General features: G+C 40.8%; 1 protein-coding gene across 1 annotated transcript in view; it reads right to left on the bottom strand.

Moving 5' to 3' along the window:
• Window positions 1-13,179, bottom strand: part of TENM3 (teneurin transmembrane protein 3) — a 2,657,329-nt gene that overhangs the window by 1,794,961 nt on the left and 849,189 nt on the right. The gene's annotated exons all lie outside the window — the stretch shown is intronic.

The raw sequence follows: 13,179 nt of genomic DNA on the forward strand, positions 1-13,179 counted from the left end.
CCTGGCTGAAGATGCTGGACCAGGAGGAGGATGGCGTCTTTGACTTTGTGTGCTGCTTGTACTGACGTGTTGATCCCATAGGCGTTTGTAATGTGACATCATGTGGCAGACACACAAAAAAAATGCCACACTGCTGAGCTCTGCGATGACGGCATTCTGGTGGTGGCAACAGCATGCGTTGATTGGTGTCCCGTCTGGCTGACCCCGGGTGCCGATGCATGCTGTCTGACTGTGCCACTAGCTCCTTGCGACGACCTCCCCCTGCTTCCAACTCGTCTCCTCCTCCTCTCTGTCTCCCCATCTGAACTTTCCCCCTCTTCTTCTCTTCTAGCAGGCACCCGTCGGACACATCGTCATCATCAACACCTTTACCGCTATCTTACACCTCAAGAAAGGAAGCAGCAGCGGGTACAACATCATCATCACACCGTACGTCCATGTGTGTAATGCTGCCTGATTGAGACATATCCCTGTTAACTACATCCTCTGGCAATAATGGTTGTGCATCACTCATGTCTTCAAACTAATGTGTAAATAACTCCTCTGACGGATGAAGTAAAGCTGCTGTGGTGCTAGTGTTGGTGGTGGCGGCAGGCGGGCAAGTGGTAGCATGAGAGGTGCCCGAAGCTAAGCTAGAGGAGGAGAAGGACGGTGCGTCAAGGTTCCGAGCGGAAGCTTTAGTAGTAGATTGGGTGTCTTGTGATAGCCAGTCAACTAAGTCCTCAGAACTTTGGGGGTTCAGGGTTCGTGGCCTTTGAACACTGGCCATTCTAGGGCCAAAGGGAATCCCAGCACCACGACGGACCCTGCAGGGTGGCCTTCCTCTGCCTGTAATTTTTTTGGTTAAATTTACACAAGTGTCCCACCTAATGTGATTTGCACTAGGGTGACACAATTTGCCCTGCAGGCAAGAAAAATGGCAACTGTGAAGTGAACTAACAGTGACGACTGATTTTATTTAACAGCCAAAAAAGTTTTTTTTTTTTTTTAATTTGCACAACTGTCACACCTAATGTGATTTGCACTAGGGTGACACAATTTGCCCTGCAGGCAGGCAAAATGGCAACTGTGACGTGAACTAACAGTGATGGCTGATTTTATTTAACAGACAAAAAAGGTATTTTTTTTATTTGCACAACTGTCACACCTAATGTGATTTGCACTAGTGTGACAATAAGCAAAAAAACTTGCCAGCGGAGTTCCCCTTTTATGCAGTGGTCCCCAACCAGGGTTCCTCCAGCTGTTGCAAAACCCACGGACTGATATATTTTAGCCCTTTGAATACTGTAGTAGTTAGTTGCTTTAAAGAAAAAAAGCTTGCCAGCGGAGTTCCACTTTTAAGCAGTGGTCCCCAACCAGGGTACCTACAGCTGTTGCAAAACACATGGACTGATATCTTTCAGCCCTTTGAATACTGTAGTAGTTAGTTGCTTGAAGGAACTTAAGTTTGATTCTGGAGTACCCCTTTTAACCAGCATTTCCCTCCCAACCAGGGTGCCTCCAGCTGTTGCAAGACTAACGGACTGATATCTTTCAGCCCTTTGAATACTGTAGTAGATAGTTGCTTGAAGGAACTTAAGTTTGATTCTGGAGTACCCCTTTTAACCAGCGGTTCCCTCCCAACGAGGGTGCCTCCAGTTATTGCAGGACTAACGGACTGATATCTTTCAGCCCTTTGAATACTGTAGTAGTTAGTTGCTTGAAGGAACTTAAGTTTGATTCTGGAGTACCCCTTTTAACCAGCGGTTCCCTCCCAACCAGGACTGATATATTTCAGCCCCAAAAAGGGCTTTTTTGGGTGCTGTCCTTAAAGCAGATGTTACACTAGTGCTTTAGGAGTAAACTGGACCCTGAATACACCACCTAGCAGCAACCTAGCTATCGCTTTCCCTATACAGCAGGAGCAGCTTCTCTAACCCTCCACTTCCTAAGCCTGCAGCATGCTGAATGAGGCTAAAATGGCGTCCGTGCAAGAGGTAGGAGGGTCTGGAAGGGAGGGACTGATGCTGATTGGCTGTAATGTGTCTGCTGACTCTGACTCACAGGGTCAAAGTTTACGGCAATGTTAAAGTATAGGGGTCAGATCGAACTTCACATATGTTCGCCCGGCGATGCGAACGCGAACATGCGAAATTCGCCGGGAACTGTTCGGCGAACAATTCGCGACATCTCTATTGTCAATGAGTGTTGTTTCCTGAGTGGACAGTGGGATTTCAAAGAAGTGTAATTGACTTGGAGTTACATTGTGTTGTTTAAGTGTTCCCTTAATTTTTTTGAGCAGTGCATAAAATCAGGTCGTCTGCATATAAGGCCAATTTATGATGGACCTGGCCCATTAGTACCCCCTTTATGACTGGGTTCCTATGGATGGCAATAGCTAAATGCTCCTTTGTTATCATATACAGCAGGGGTGACAGAAGACACCCCTGCCTGGTGCCATTTTTTACATTTAATGCCTTCGATGGGGTGCTGTTGACTCTATCTTGCCCAGTGGGAGCTGAGTATAAGGCCATAAATCAGTTCATAAATACCGTACCAAACCCAATCTGGGTTAGAGATGTCTGGATGAACTGACAATGCACCATATCGAAATGCATTCTTGGCATCCACGACCAACAAGCATGGTGATATTTTTGCCTTCTTAACATGATCAATCAAAGCAATGGTGCGCAATGTATTATATAAATCCTCCCTTTCTGGGACAAAGCCCACCTGGTCTTGATCTATCACCTGCGGAATAATTCTGCTCAGCCTTCCTGCAAGAAGCTTAGAATACAATTTAATATCACAGTTAATTTGTGAAACCAGTCTGTATTTCCCACATGCCGTACGATCTTTCCCCAGTTTTGGTATAACTACAATCATAGCTTCTAGAGATTGTTTAGAGAATGGGCAAATAGCTGAAACACTATTGAACACTTTCGTCATGAATGGCAACAGATTATCTCGGAACATCTTATAGGAAGCTTCCGTAAACCCATTTGGGAACGGACTTTACCCTCCTTCCAGTGAAAGCACAGCTGCCTCTACCTCTTCTTCTAAGAAGTCAGCCTCCAATTCAGTTCCTACCTCCTACTATCTGTTGTTTTATATACGGTGTACTTACCTAAAAAAAAAGTGGGCTAACAGGTTTGATTTTTTTTTTATCTTACCACATATATTGCAGAAAATTTGCAGCATGTAGAGAAATATATTTGCATGTGTAAATTTTTTTACTGCAGATTTTACTTTTGAAACTCTTTTTGAAGATCCTTTTTGTTTTGGTTTTTTTCTGTGGGGCACTGCATAGCCTATGAATCAAATGCCTGTTTGGTGGAAGTACTAATAATCCATTAAATCTCTGGTTGGTTAACTCTACAAATAACCCTGTGTACATGTGGGAAACTGTGTACATAAGGGTTATCGCTAAGACAGGGCACTATATCCTCCTGGAACAGAACTACTTGCCATACTTATTGAAATTCAAAAGTATACTACATTAATGCAACATAATAGTCATGCTACAGATCCATAGCATGCCCTGTAATGTGTAAAGATTTTTAACTAGAGGTGAACAGGATTTTTAAAACACAATATAAATGTATTTTACTGGAAGGTGTTAACATAAAGTATCAATTTGTTAGGGCTCGGAATTTTTTTGATCCCATTGCCCATTGTACACAATACAATCTAAAAAGTGACGGGAAATGTTAAGATGTTGTGTCTGTTAAGTGGCCATGTGAAAACTAAGTATATTATACTAAAAAAACAAACACCTGCAATCTATTGAGGTTGCAGCTATTTTAACCCCTTAAGGACCCGGGCTTTTTCCGCTTTTTCATTTTCAATTTTTCCTCCTTAACTTTAAATTATAACTCTTTAAAATTTTCACCTAAAATTCTATATGATGGCTTATTTTTTGCGTCACTAATTCTACTTTGTAATGACATTAGTCATTTTACCCAAAAATCTACGGTGAAACGGGAAAAACATCAATGTGCGACAAAATTGATGAAAAAACACTATTTTGGAAGTTTTGGGGGCTTCCGTTTTTATACAGTATATTTTTCGGCAAAAAATTATACCTTATCATTATTCTGTAGGTCCATACAGTTAAAATGATACCCTACTTGTATAGGTTTGATTTTGTATCACTTCAGAAAAAATCATGAATACATGCAGGAAAATGTATACGTTTAAGATGGTCATCTTCTGACCCCTATAACTTTTTTATTTTTCTGTGTTCAGGGCACTATAGGGCTCATTTTTTGCGCCGTGATCTGAAGTTTTTAGCGGTACCATTTTTGTTCTGATCAGACTTTTTGATCAGGGTTAATGATTAATGATTTTTTTTTACACTTTTCTTATGCAATATTATAGCTCCTATAGGGGGCTATAACATTGCATTAACTGATCTTTTACACTGATTGATGCATCTCCATAGGAATGGATCAATCAGTGTTTTCGGCAATTGAATGCTCAAGCCTGGATTTCAGGCTTGAAGCATTCATTCGGCGATCGGACAGCGCCGGAGAAGGTAAGAAGACCTCCTCCTGTGCTACAGCTGTTCGGGATGCAGCTCCCTGAGCTAGCCAGGCACTTTTACTTTCCCTTTTAGCCGCACGGCTCAAGCTTTTGTTTGTTTGTTCCGCCCTTTACCCATCCTACTATTTTCCCGGGTCAGCCCCCTTATACACAGCACACTAATATAAATCAGACTTGGTTGGGATACACCGTCATATACACACAAAAGGGACTACAACTCTCAGCATGTGTCATTCAGGAGTCTTCAGTCTGTGGTATAACACCAGCATGCTGCCTCTTTAGTCTCCTGGGGGTTGTAGTTCACCACACCTCTGAAGGGCATAGAAGATATACAGTATAGGCTAGAACAGCATTTCCCAACCAGTGTGCCTCCAGCTGTTGCAAATCTACAACTCCCAGCATGCCCAAAGTCTGTCAGGGCATGCTGGGAGTTGTAGTTTTGCAACAGCTGGAGGCACACTGGTTTGTAAACACTAGCATGCACACACACAACAGGGACTACAACTCCCAGCATGTGTCATTCAGGAGTCCCCCCTCCCCCTTCACATATAGAGATCATTCCCAGTATGAGATTTATTCCCCTGCAGTCCATACATCCCCAGCCCGTGCACCTTGTGATCATCCCTTTCAGATAACACTTATCTTCTCTGTGAGGTCCTTCTCCTCTGTAGACCTGCGTCCTTAGAATACAGAGCAGGGGGAGGGGAGGAGCTGTGTACTCGGCTGGATGAGATGAGGGGGCGTGGCTTATTTTTCTCTTGCAGACAGAGGAAAAAAAATGCTATGACATCTTGTCCACAACAGACTCAGAACTGTGGACAACAGTAAAAGAAAACCCTCTGAACTACAGAACTTCCTGCCCAACAAACAGGTAAGAAAAACACACACATGCTGCCAAAACATATAACACATGTATATTGCAAAAAAACAAAACTTACAAAGAAGATGCCATATAGTAAAAAAAATTAACCACCGGAGTACCCCTTTAAGTTCACAATTAAATGATGACCACAAAGAACCTAGCCTGATCCTGGAGTTTCGGGGTGCATACTCGTATAGAGACAATCACAAAATATAGCAAAGAAAAAAGGAGACGGCACTAATGTCGGCTAGTGGAAGCACGCTTAGCATGCAAAACATTACTGTCACGCCATCACCTCTGCCTCCAGTCTCCTTATGCTTTATCTGCACGTATTGTAAATGCCTTACGAACTCAAGTAAAATTATGATCACTGGACAGTGAGTGCAGTCTCCTTTTTTTCTTTGCAAAGCTGTCTGAGAGCTTGGTTTTTGGGGACAAGTTGAACGTTTCATTGGAATCTTTTAGGATACAATCAATCACTGTATCACTCATGTGGCCCATTTACATTTATTGCTAATGGCTGCACATCTTCTATCCTTGGAAACTGTCAAAGGTTTTTCCTGTATCTATTGGGGTCTAAGTGTTCAGACCCGGGGCAATCATTAGATTTGAGAAGACTGTGATAAGCATCTTTTTTCTGGGATCTCCGCACGTGACCAAGACAGTCTAATGATTTAAGTCTATGGGGCCATCTTGTGCACAGAGAGTGGGGAGAAGCAGAGCTCAGCTGTAAGTTCTCCCCTCTAGTTGTAGCCATAGGTTTATGATTGAATACCCAGAGCACAACCGATAAAAACTTTTTTTTGTTCAAAATATTTTTTCATACATTTTTCAAAAAATTTAAAAATACAATAAGCAAGACATATAGCCGTATACATTGAAATAAGTTAACATAACATATTAAACAGAAAAGTCAAATAAACATCATCCAATAAACTTGGTGGTATGGTGCAAAAATTATGAAAGGTATTTGGAGAAACATCTCATAAAGTACTGTATGGTGTACAGCGATTCGTGTAATGAAGGCTTGAGCTTAAAATAATAAGTGGAAAAAGGAAACAACATTGTCCATCAGGAGAGAAGTTCTCCAATATCATAATCATGTAGGGGGAGATTTATCAAAACCTGTCCAGAGGAAAAGTTGCCCAGTTGCCCATAGCAACCAATCAGCTCACTTCTTTCATTTTTAACAAGGCCTCTGCAAAATAAAAGAAGCAATCTGATTGGTTTCCATGGGCAACTGGAGAACTTTTCCTTTGCACAGGTTTTGATAAATCTCCCCTATAGTCCAGGTGACATAGAATACAACCACGGCCTATGGTCACTATTTACTCCAGTTTATAGCTATGGTTTAGGGTAGCAAGCACGTCCTTTAACCCTAGAATGTTTGCCTGTTTTCCAATACTGATAAAAACTTTTGACCTGGCCTTAGGATTGGTCAAAAGTTTTTGAAAGGCTTCAGGTATCTTATAAAGGAACCTGTCAGGAGATTCATGTTGTTTGAACAATGAGCAGCATGATATAGAGACATCCTCTTTCTATCAACAAATGATGGTCCAGGTGGTCCCAATTGGCTTCTACCCTTCCTGCTGGGCTTATTTGACAGATATCTTTTTGATAGAAAAAGCTATAATCTAAGCTTGGTAGGGTTAGAAGAAGCCACCTGGGACCACTTTGGGGACTCAAGAACCCATTCCCAGACAGTTTCAGAACATTTATTTCTCTAAAATGTCACAACATTAAATTTTGATGCAAAGGGATATTCCAGTGCCCAATAAGTTATTCCATATCCACACGATAGGGGATCAATGTCTGATCACAAGGGATCCAACTGCTGGGACCACTTAAAGGGATACTCCGGTGGAAAACTTTTTTTTTTTTTTTTATCAACTGGTGCCAGAAAATAAACAGATTTGTAAATTAGTTATTTTAAAAAATCTTAATCCTTTCAGTACTTATTAGCTGCTGAATACTACAGATAAAATTGCTACAGAGGACCTATCTGCTGACATCATGACCACAGTGCTCTCTGCTGACACCTCTGTCCATTTTAAGAACTGTCCAGAGTAGGAGAAAAACCCCATAGAAAACATATACTGCTCTGGACAGTTCCTAAAATGGACAGAGATGTCATCAGAGAGCACTGTGGTCATGATGTCAGCAGAGAGCACTGTGTTCCAAAAAAACTAAATAATTTCCTCTGTAGTATTCAGCAGCTAATAAGTACCCGAAGGATTAAGATTTTTTTAAAGAAGTAATTTACAAATCTAAAGCGAAATGGAGAATATGTCCGGCACTGCAACTGCTGACCAACTGGATATGGTGGACCGGGATATGCGGTTCGGGAAAACAGTCTATTGAGAAGGTGGGGGTGCTCTGACTGATATGCAGGAGTACAGTAATCCAATATTAAGAGAATATGGAAAATCAATCGTCACTCACCGATCTTCTTCAGCAATACGTTTCTTTAATGCAAAATACTCACATACAAAATGACAAAAGGGGAGAGAGATCAACAGGGGGGATATTAACCTCCAGAGGTTAATATCCCCCCTGTTGATCTCTCTTCCCTTTTGTCATTTTGTATGTGAGTATTTTGCATTAAAGTAATTTACAAATCTGTTTAACTTTCTGGCACCAGTTGATTTAAAAAAAATAAAAAAAAGTTTTCCACTGTAGTACCCCTTTTAGGTCTCCTGAATGTGGACACAACTCTCCTGGCTGAATAATGGTGCAAAACAAGCATGTGTACCTCCACTCCATACATTTTCTATGGAGCTACTAAGTAAAGTGTTCAGCTATCTATGGAGGCTCCATTTAAAATGAACATCACAGTGGTGTAAGCTCAACTTGATGCCCTATTTAACCAGGAAAGCTGGATCCTTATTCAGCAGATCTGTTAAACCCCTGCAATTAGACATTTATGCCCTATGCAGTGGATAGGGGATAAGTTACTGAACCCTGGAATACCCCATTAACCCCTTAAGGACCAAGGATGTACCAGTACGTCCTGAGTCCTTTCCCTTTCTATAACTCGGGGCCACGACGGGACGGGACGGACCGCCACGGGTTGGGCCCAGCCTCTAACAATGGCCGGGACCAGTGGCTAATAGCGCGCGGCAGTGATCGCGGTGCCACGCGCTATTAACCACTTAGACGCGGTGTTCAAAGTTGAACGCTGCGTCTAAAGTGAAAGTGAAACCATGCCGGTTAGCTCAGGGAGCTGTTCGGGATCACCGCGGCGAAATCGCGGCGTCCCGAACAGCTGTTAGACACGAGGAGGGTCTCCTACCTTGCCTCCTGGTGTCCGATCACCGAATGACTGCTCAGTGCCTGAGATCCAGGCATGAGCAGTCAAGCGGCAGAATCATCGATCACTGGTTTCCTATGAGAGACCAGTGATCAATGTAAAAGATCAGTGTGTATAGTGTTATAGCTCCCTATGGGAGCTATAACATTGCAAAAAAATTAGAAAAAACTTGTGTAAATAAAAATAAACATATGTGGTATTGCCACGTGCGGAAATGTCCGAATTATAAAAATATATTGTTAATGAAACCGTACGGTCAATGGCGTATGCGCAAAAAAATTCCAAAGTTCAAAATAGTGTGGCTTTTTATATCATGAAAACAAGTCCGATCAATACAAAAAGGTTACCGCTAAAAACTTCAGATCACGGCGCAAAAAATAAGCCCTCATACCAACCCATACGCGGTAAAATTAAAAAGTTATAGGGGTCAGAATAAGACAATTTTAAAAGTATAAATTTTCCTGCATGTAGTTATGATTTTTTTTTCAGAAGTAAGACAAAGTCAAACCGATATAAGTAGGGTATCATTTTAATTGTATGGACCTACAGAATAAAGAGAATGGGTAATTTTTACTGAAAAATTTACTGGGTAGAAGCAGAAGCCCCCAAAAGTTACAAAATTTAGTGTTTTTTTTTTTTCATTTTTGTCTCACAATGATTTTGTTCCCCGTTTTGCAGTAGATTTTTGGGTAAAATGACTGATGTCACTGCAAAGTAGAATTGGTGTCGCAAAAAATAAGCCATAATATGGATTTTTAGGTGCAAAATTGAAAGGGTTATGATTTTTTAAAGGTAAGGAGGAAAAACGAAAGTGCAAAAACGGAAAACCCCCTGGTCCTTAAGGGGTTAAAAAAAAGTAATTTTTTTCTCACAGGAGGTCTCGGGCATCTCTATTGCTGGATCTACGTATAAGGTTAATTTATTTGCCCATGACCTGCTTCTTACACTAATCAATGCTCTTGTCACTCTCCCTAATCTGTTTTCTATTCTTGATCGCTTCTCTTCCGTCTCGGGCCTGGTGGTTAACAAATCCAAATCTGAAATATTGTATTCTAATACCTAGTTTCTGACCTAATTAGTCTAAACTTCTCTATCCGTCCCTCTTCCTCCCATCTTCCCTACCTAGGCATCTCACTGCCTTCTGATCTGTCTTCTTTATATAGGCTCAATTACCCCCCCCCTATTCACATCTATACGTGAAGACCTCGCCAGATGGAATCTGCCCCACATTACATGGTTGGGTCGCCTCCATTCAGTTAAGATGGTGGTGCTCCCGCGATTATTGTATCTATTCCGTACACTTCCCATCCCAATATGTGTTGCGGAATTGAGAGCTTTACAGGGGGATGTATTCCGCTTCATCTGGAGAGGTCTCCACCCTCGTATTCCAAGGTCCATAATGTATCTTCATAAGAGGGTGGGTGGCCTTTCGGTCCCCAACTTCTTACTATACTATAGAGCCGCTAGATTGGCTCAGTTACTGCTTTGTATTGCACCCAACACCATCCTCAGAGGGGTTTTGTTGGAAAATAGCCTTCTCTCCCCCCATACATTATCGTCCCTAATGTGGTTCTCCCGTCCTATCTCTTTGTATGTCTCTTCCTGTGCTTCTCTTTCTCTTTACTCCCTGCTACTCTGGAGATCAGTTCGCTTTAAGGTCCCTCTTCAGTTCCCTATATCTCCTGCTACACCCCTCTTCAGTAATCCTTCCTTTCCTCCGGGTCTTAATCTGACTTCTTTCACATGGTGGATAGAACATCGCCTCACTTCCTTACACTGCTTCCTCATAAGGAAAAAGGTTATGTCTAGAGACATATTTATTTCCAGACATAACCCCCGGCTGCTGAGCTTTTCCGTTTATCTCAAATTCTCTCCTTTCCACATTCCTCAGTTCCCTTCTCCTCTGAGGTTGACTCTACCTTTTTTGAAGCTATGACACTCTACTCTCCTTTGAGACCTGGTTCTCTTTCACTTATATACTCTGCTCTAAACTGTCCTCCCTTTGACAAAAAATTGCCTTTTATAACACAATGGGAGGAGGATCTCCAGCTGTCTCTGCCACTTTCTGAATGGCGTTCCTATTGTGAAAATTTGAGCCGGGGCAGCTGGCAGGTCTCTCTAGCCGAAATAGCTCTTAAGATTCTGCACAGAACCTACTATGTATCTACAAGCCTTCATGCTATATATCCACCTGTTTCCCCGATATGTTTCCGCGGCTGCACGGATAATGGTTCGATGTTGCATATATGGTGGGCTTGTCCACATATAGTTACTTTCTGGCGTAGGATTACCGACCTTGTCTCTGCGGTCACGGACAGAGCGTGCCCCCTTACACCTGAGGTCTGTTTATTTAGTAAAAAGCCGGAGGGTATGTCTAACCCCCAATTTCACCTTACGCAGTTCATTTTTTTGGCGGCCAGGATCCATGTCGCTTCTAAATGGCGTTCTGATGTATTTTCTGTGCCTATGGTGATTTCGAGAATTAATAATATAATGGTATCTGAAAAGTTGAATGCAATTAGAGCTGATTAAATGGAATTGTTCGATAAAATATGACAGCCTTGGATTGTCTCACCGCATGCCCCTGATGTGTCTTACTACGTTTCCTTATGAGCTTTTTATTTCCTTCTGCTTGTATTTCTTTACTGCTACTCTCCTCTCTCCCCCTGGACATATGTGCGAGGTGTTTAGACCACGACAGTATTTGACCTTTCATATGCTGATGTAACTCTGATGCAGGTGTAGATAGCTTGACCACTGCCAAGTTGTTCCTTTTCTTTTTTATTTTTATGCTTTACACTATTTTGTGACCATGTTCTATGATAATGTGAGATGTTATTATTACTTTTTTCTACCCCTTATGGAGTATATGGCTTATTTCAGCTTTATTATTGTTTTTTTTTTCTTATATTGTCAATAAATTTCTCCTTTTGACACTAAAAATAAGTAATTTTCTGATGATAAATTTCTATTCAATATTTTTTAATAAATATATTGTGAAAGCACAAACTATTACTTTTAACTATCTATGTAATATTTATTACACAAAGTTAAAATTGACCTGCTACTCTCCAGGTATCACATAACTATAACATTATAAAAAATTTAAGGAACGTATTTATTTATTTATTTTGCAGTATAAACATCACTATACTTAGTATTATAATGCCAGTATATTGGATTTGTACCCTGGAGAGCTTATTATGAATTATAATACCTGAGGCAAAAAAAAATAAATATAGAGAAATGCCTTAATCATCATTTCAATCCAGCCCAGCATGAATCTATCTATTGTTGGAAGAGTGACATAAATATGTGTTTTAAAATACAAGGATAAGCTATAGCCATAAACAAGCTGAAGCTTTGTGCTTAAAGGGGTACTCCAGTGAAAAACTTTTTTTTTAAATCAACTGGTGCCAGAAAGTTAAACAGATTTGTATATGACTTCTATTAAAAAATCTTAATCCTTCCTGTACTTATTAGCTGCTGAATACTACAGTGGGAATTATTTTCCGTTTGAAACAGAGCTGTCTGCTGACATAATGAGCACAGTACTCTCTGCTGACATCTCTGTCCATTTTCGGAACTGTCCAAAGTAGTAGAAAATCTCCATAGCAAATATATGCTGCTCTGGACAGTTCCTAAAATGGACAGAGATGTCAGCAGAGAGCACTGTGCTCATGGTGTTAGCAGACAGCTCTGTGTTTCAAAAAGAAAAGAATTTCCGCTGTAGTATTCAGCAGCTAATAAGTACTGGAAGGAGTAAGATTTTTTAATTGAAGTAATTTACAAATCTGTTTAACTTTCTGGCACCAGTTAATAAAAAAAAAAGTTTTCCACTGGAGTACCCCTTTAACAGTTTCCTAAATTGTTGTTTTACATTTCTCATTCTCTATTTAAACTTTATTTTTGTAATAAATAAAATGTGTTGGAAAAAATGCAGAAAACTTGAGTTTTTTATAACCTGTCCCAAGTCCCAAGCTGCAGCTACTCTATGGAGACAAAACCACTGTAATATCATGCAGCCTTTGGACCCTATCCATACAATAATGCCACATGCAAATAAAAAAGCTATGTGCATTGAGCTTTTGAGTGGCATACAGACTGTCTACGGTTAAGTAATACAGAGCAATAAAGATGGGTTTACACTTTGGTAAGCAAGTTCTGAAGGTGTATGTTTTTTTTTCCTTTAGTTTTGCTTATATGCAACATATTTATCATACTATCACAGGTGGTTGATAAATTTGGAGCACATAAGCAAAACAAAAAAAGTTGCAGGTGAGACTTTAGTGAGACTTTTTTGCTCACGTATGGGAGTTTTGACCCGTCGCAGATTTGTGACTTTTTGTAAGGAGTTTGCGCATTTTTTTCCCCTACGTGCGACTTTCGCACATCATAAATACTTGACCACGGCAAAGTGAAAACTGAAATTTGCTTAGGTAAGGCTTTTTGTAACTTTTTGCTTACTCACAAAAGTCGCACA

This window comes from Hyla sarda, chromosome 1 (genome assembly GCF_029499605.1).
Source record: "Hyla sarda isolate aHylSar1 chromosome 1, aHylSar1.hap1, whole genome shotgun sequence".
Taxonomy (NCBI): Eukaryota; Metazoa; Chordata; class Amphibia; order Anura; family Hylidae; genus Hyla; species Hyla sarda.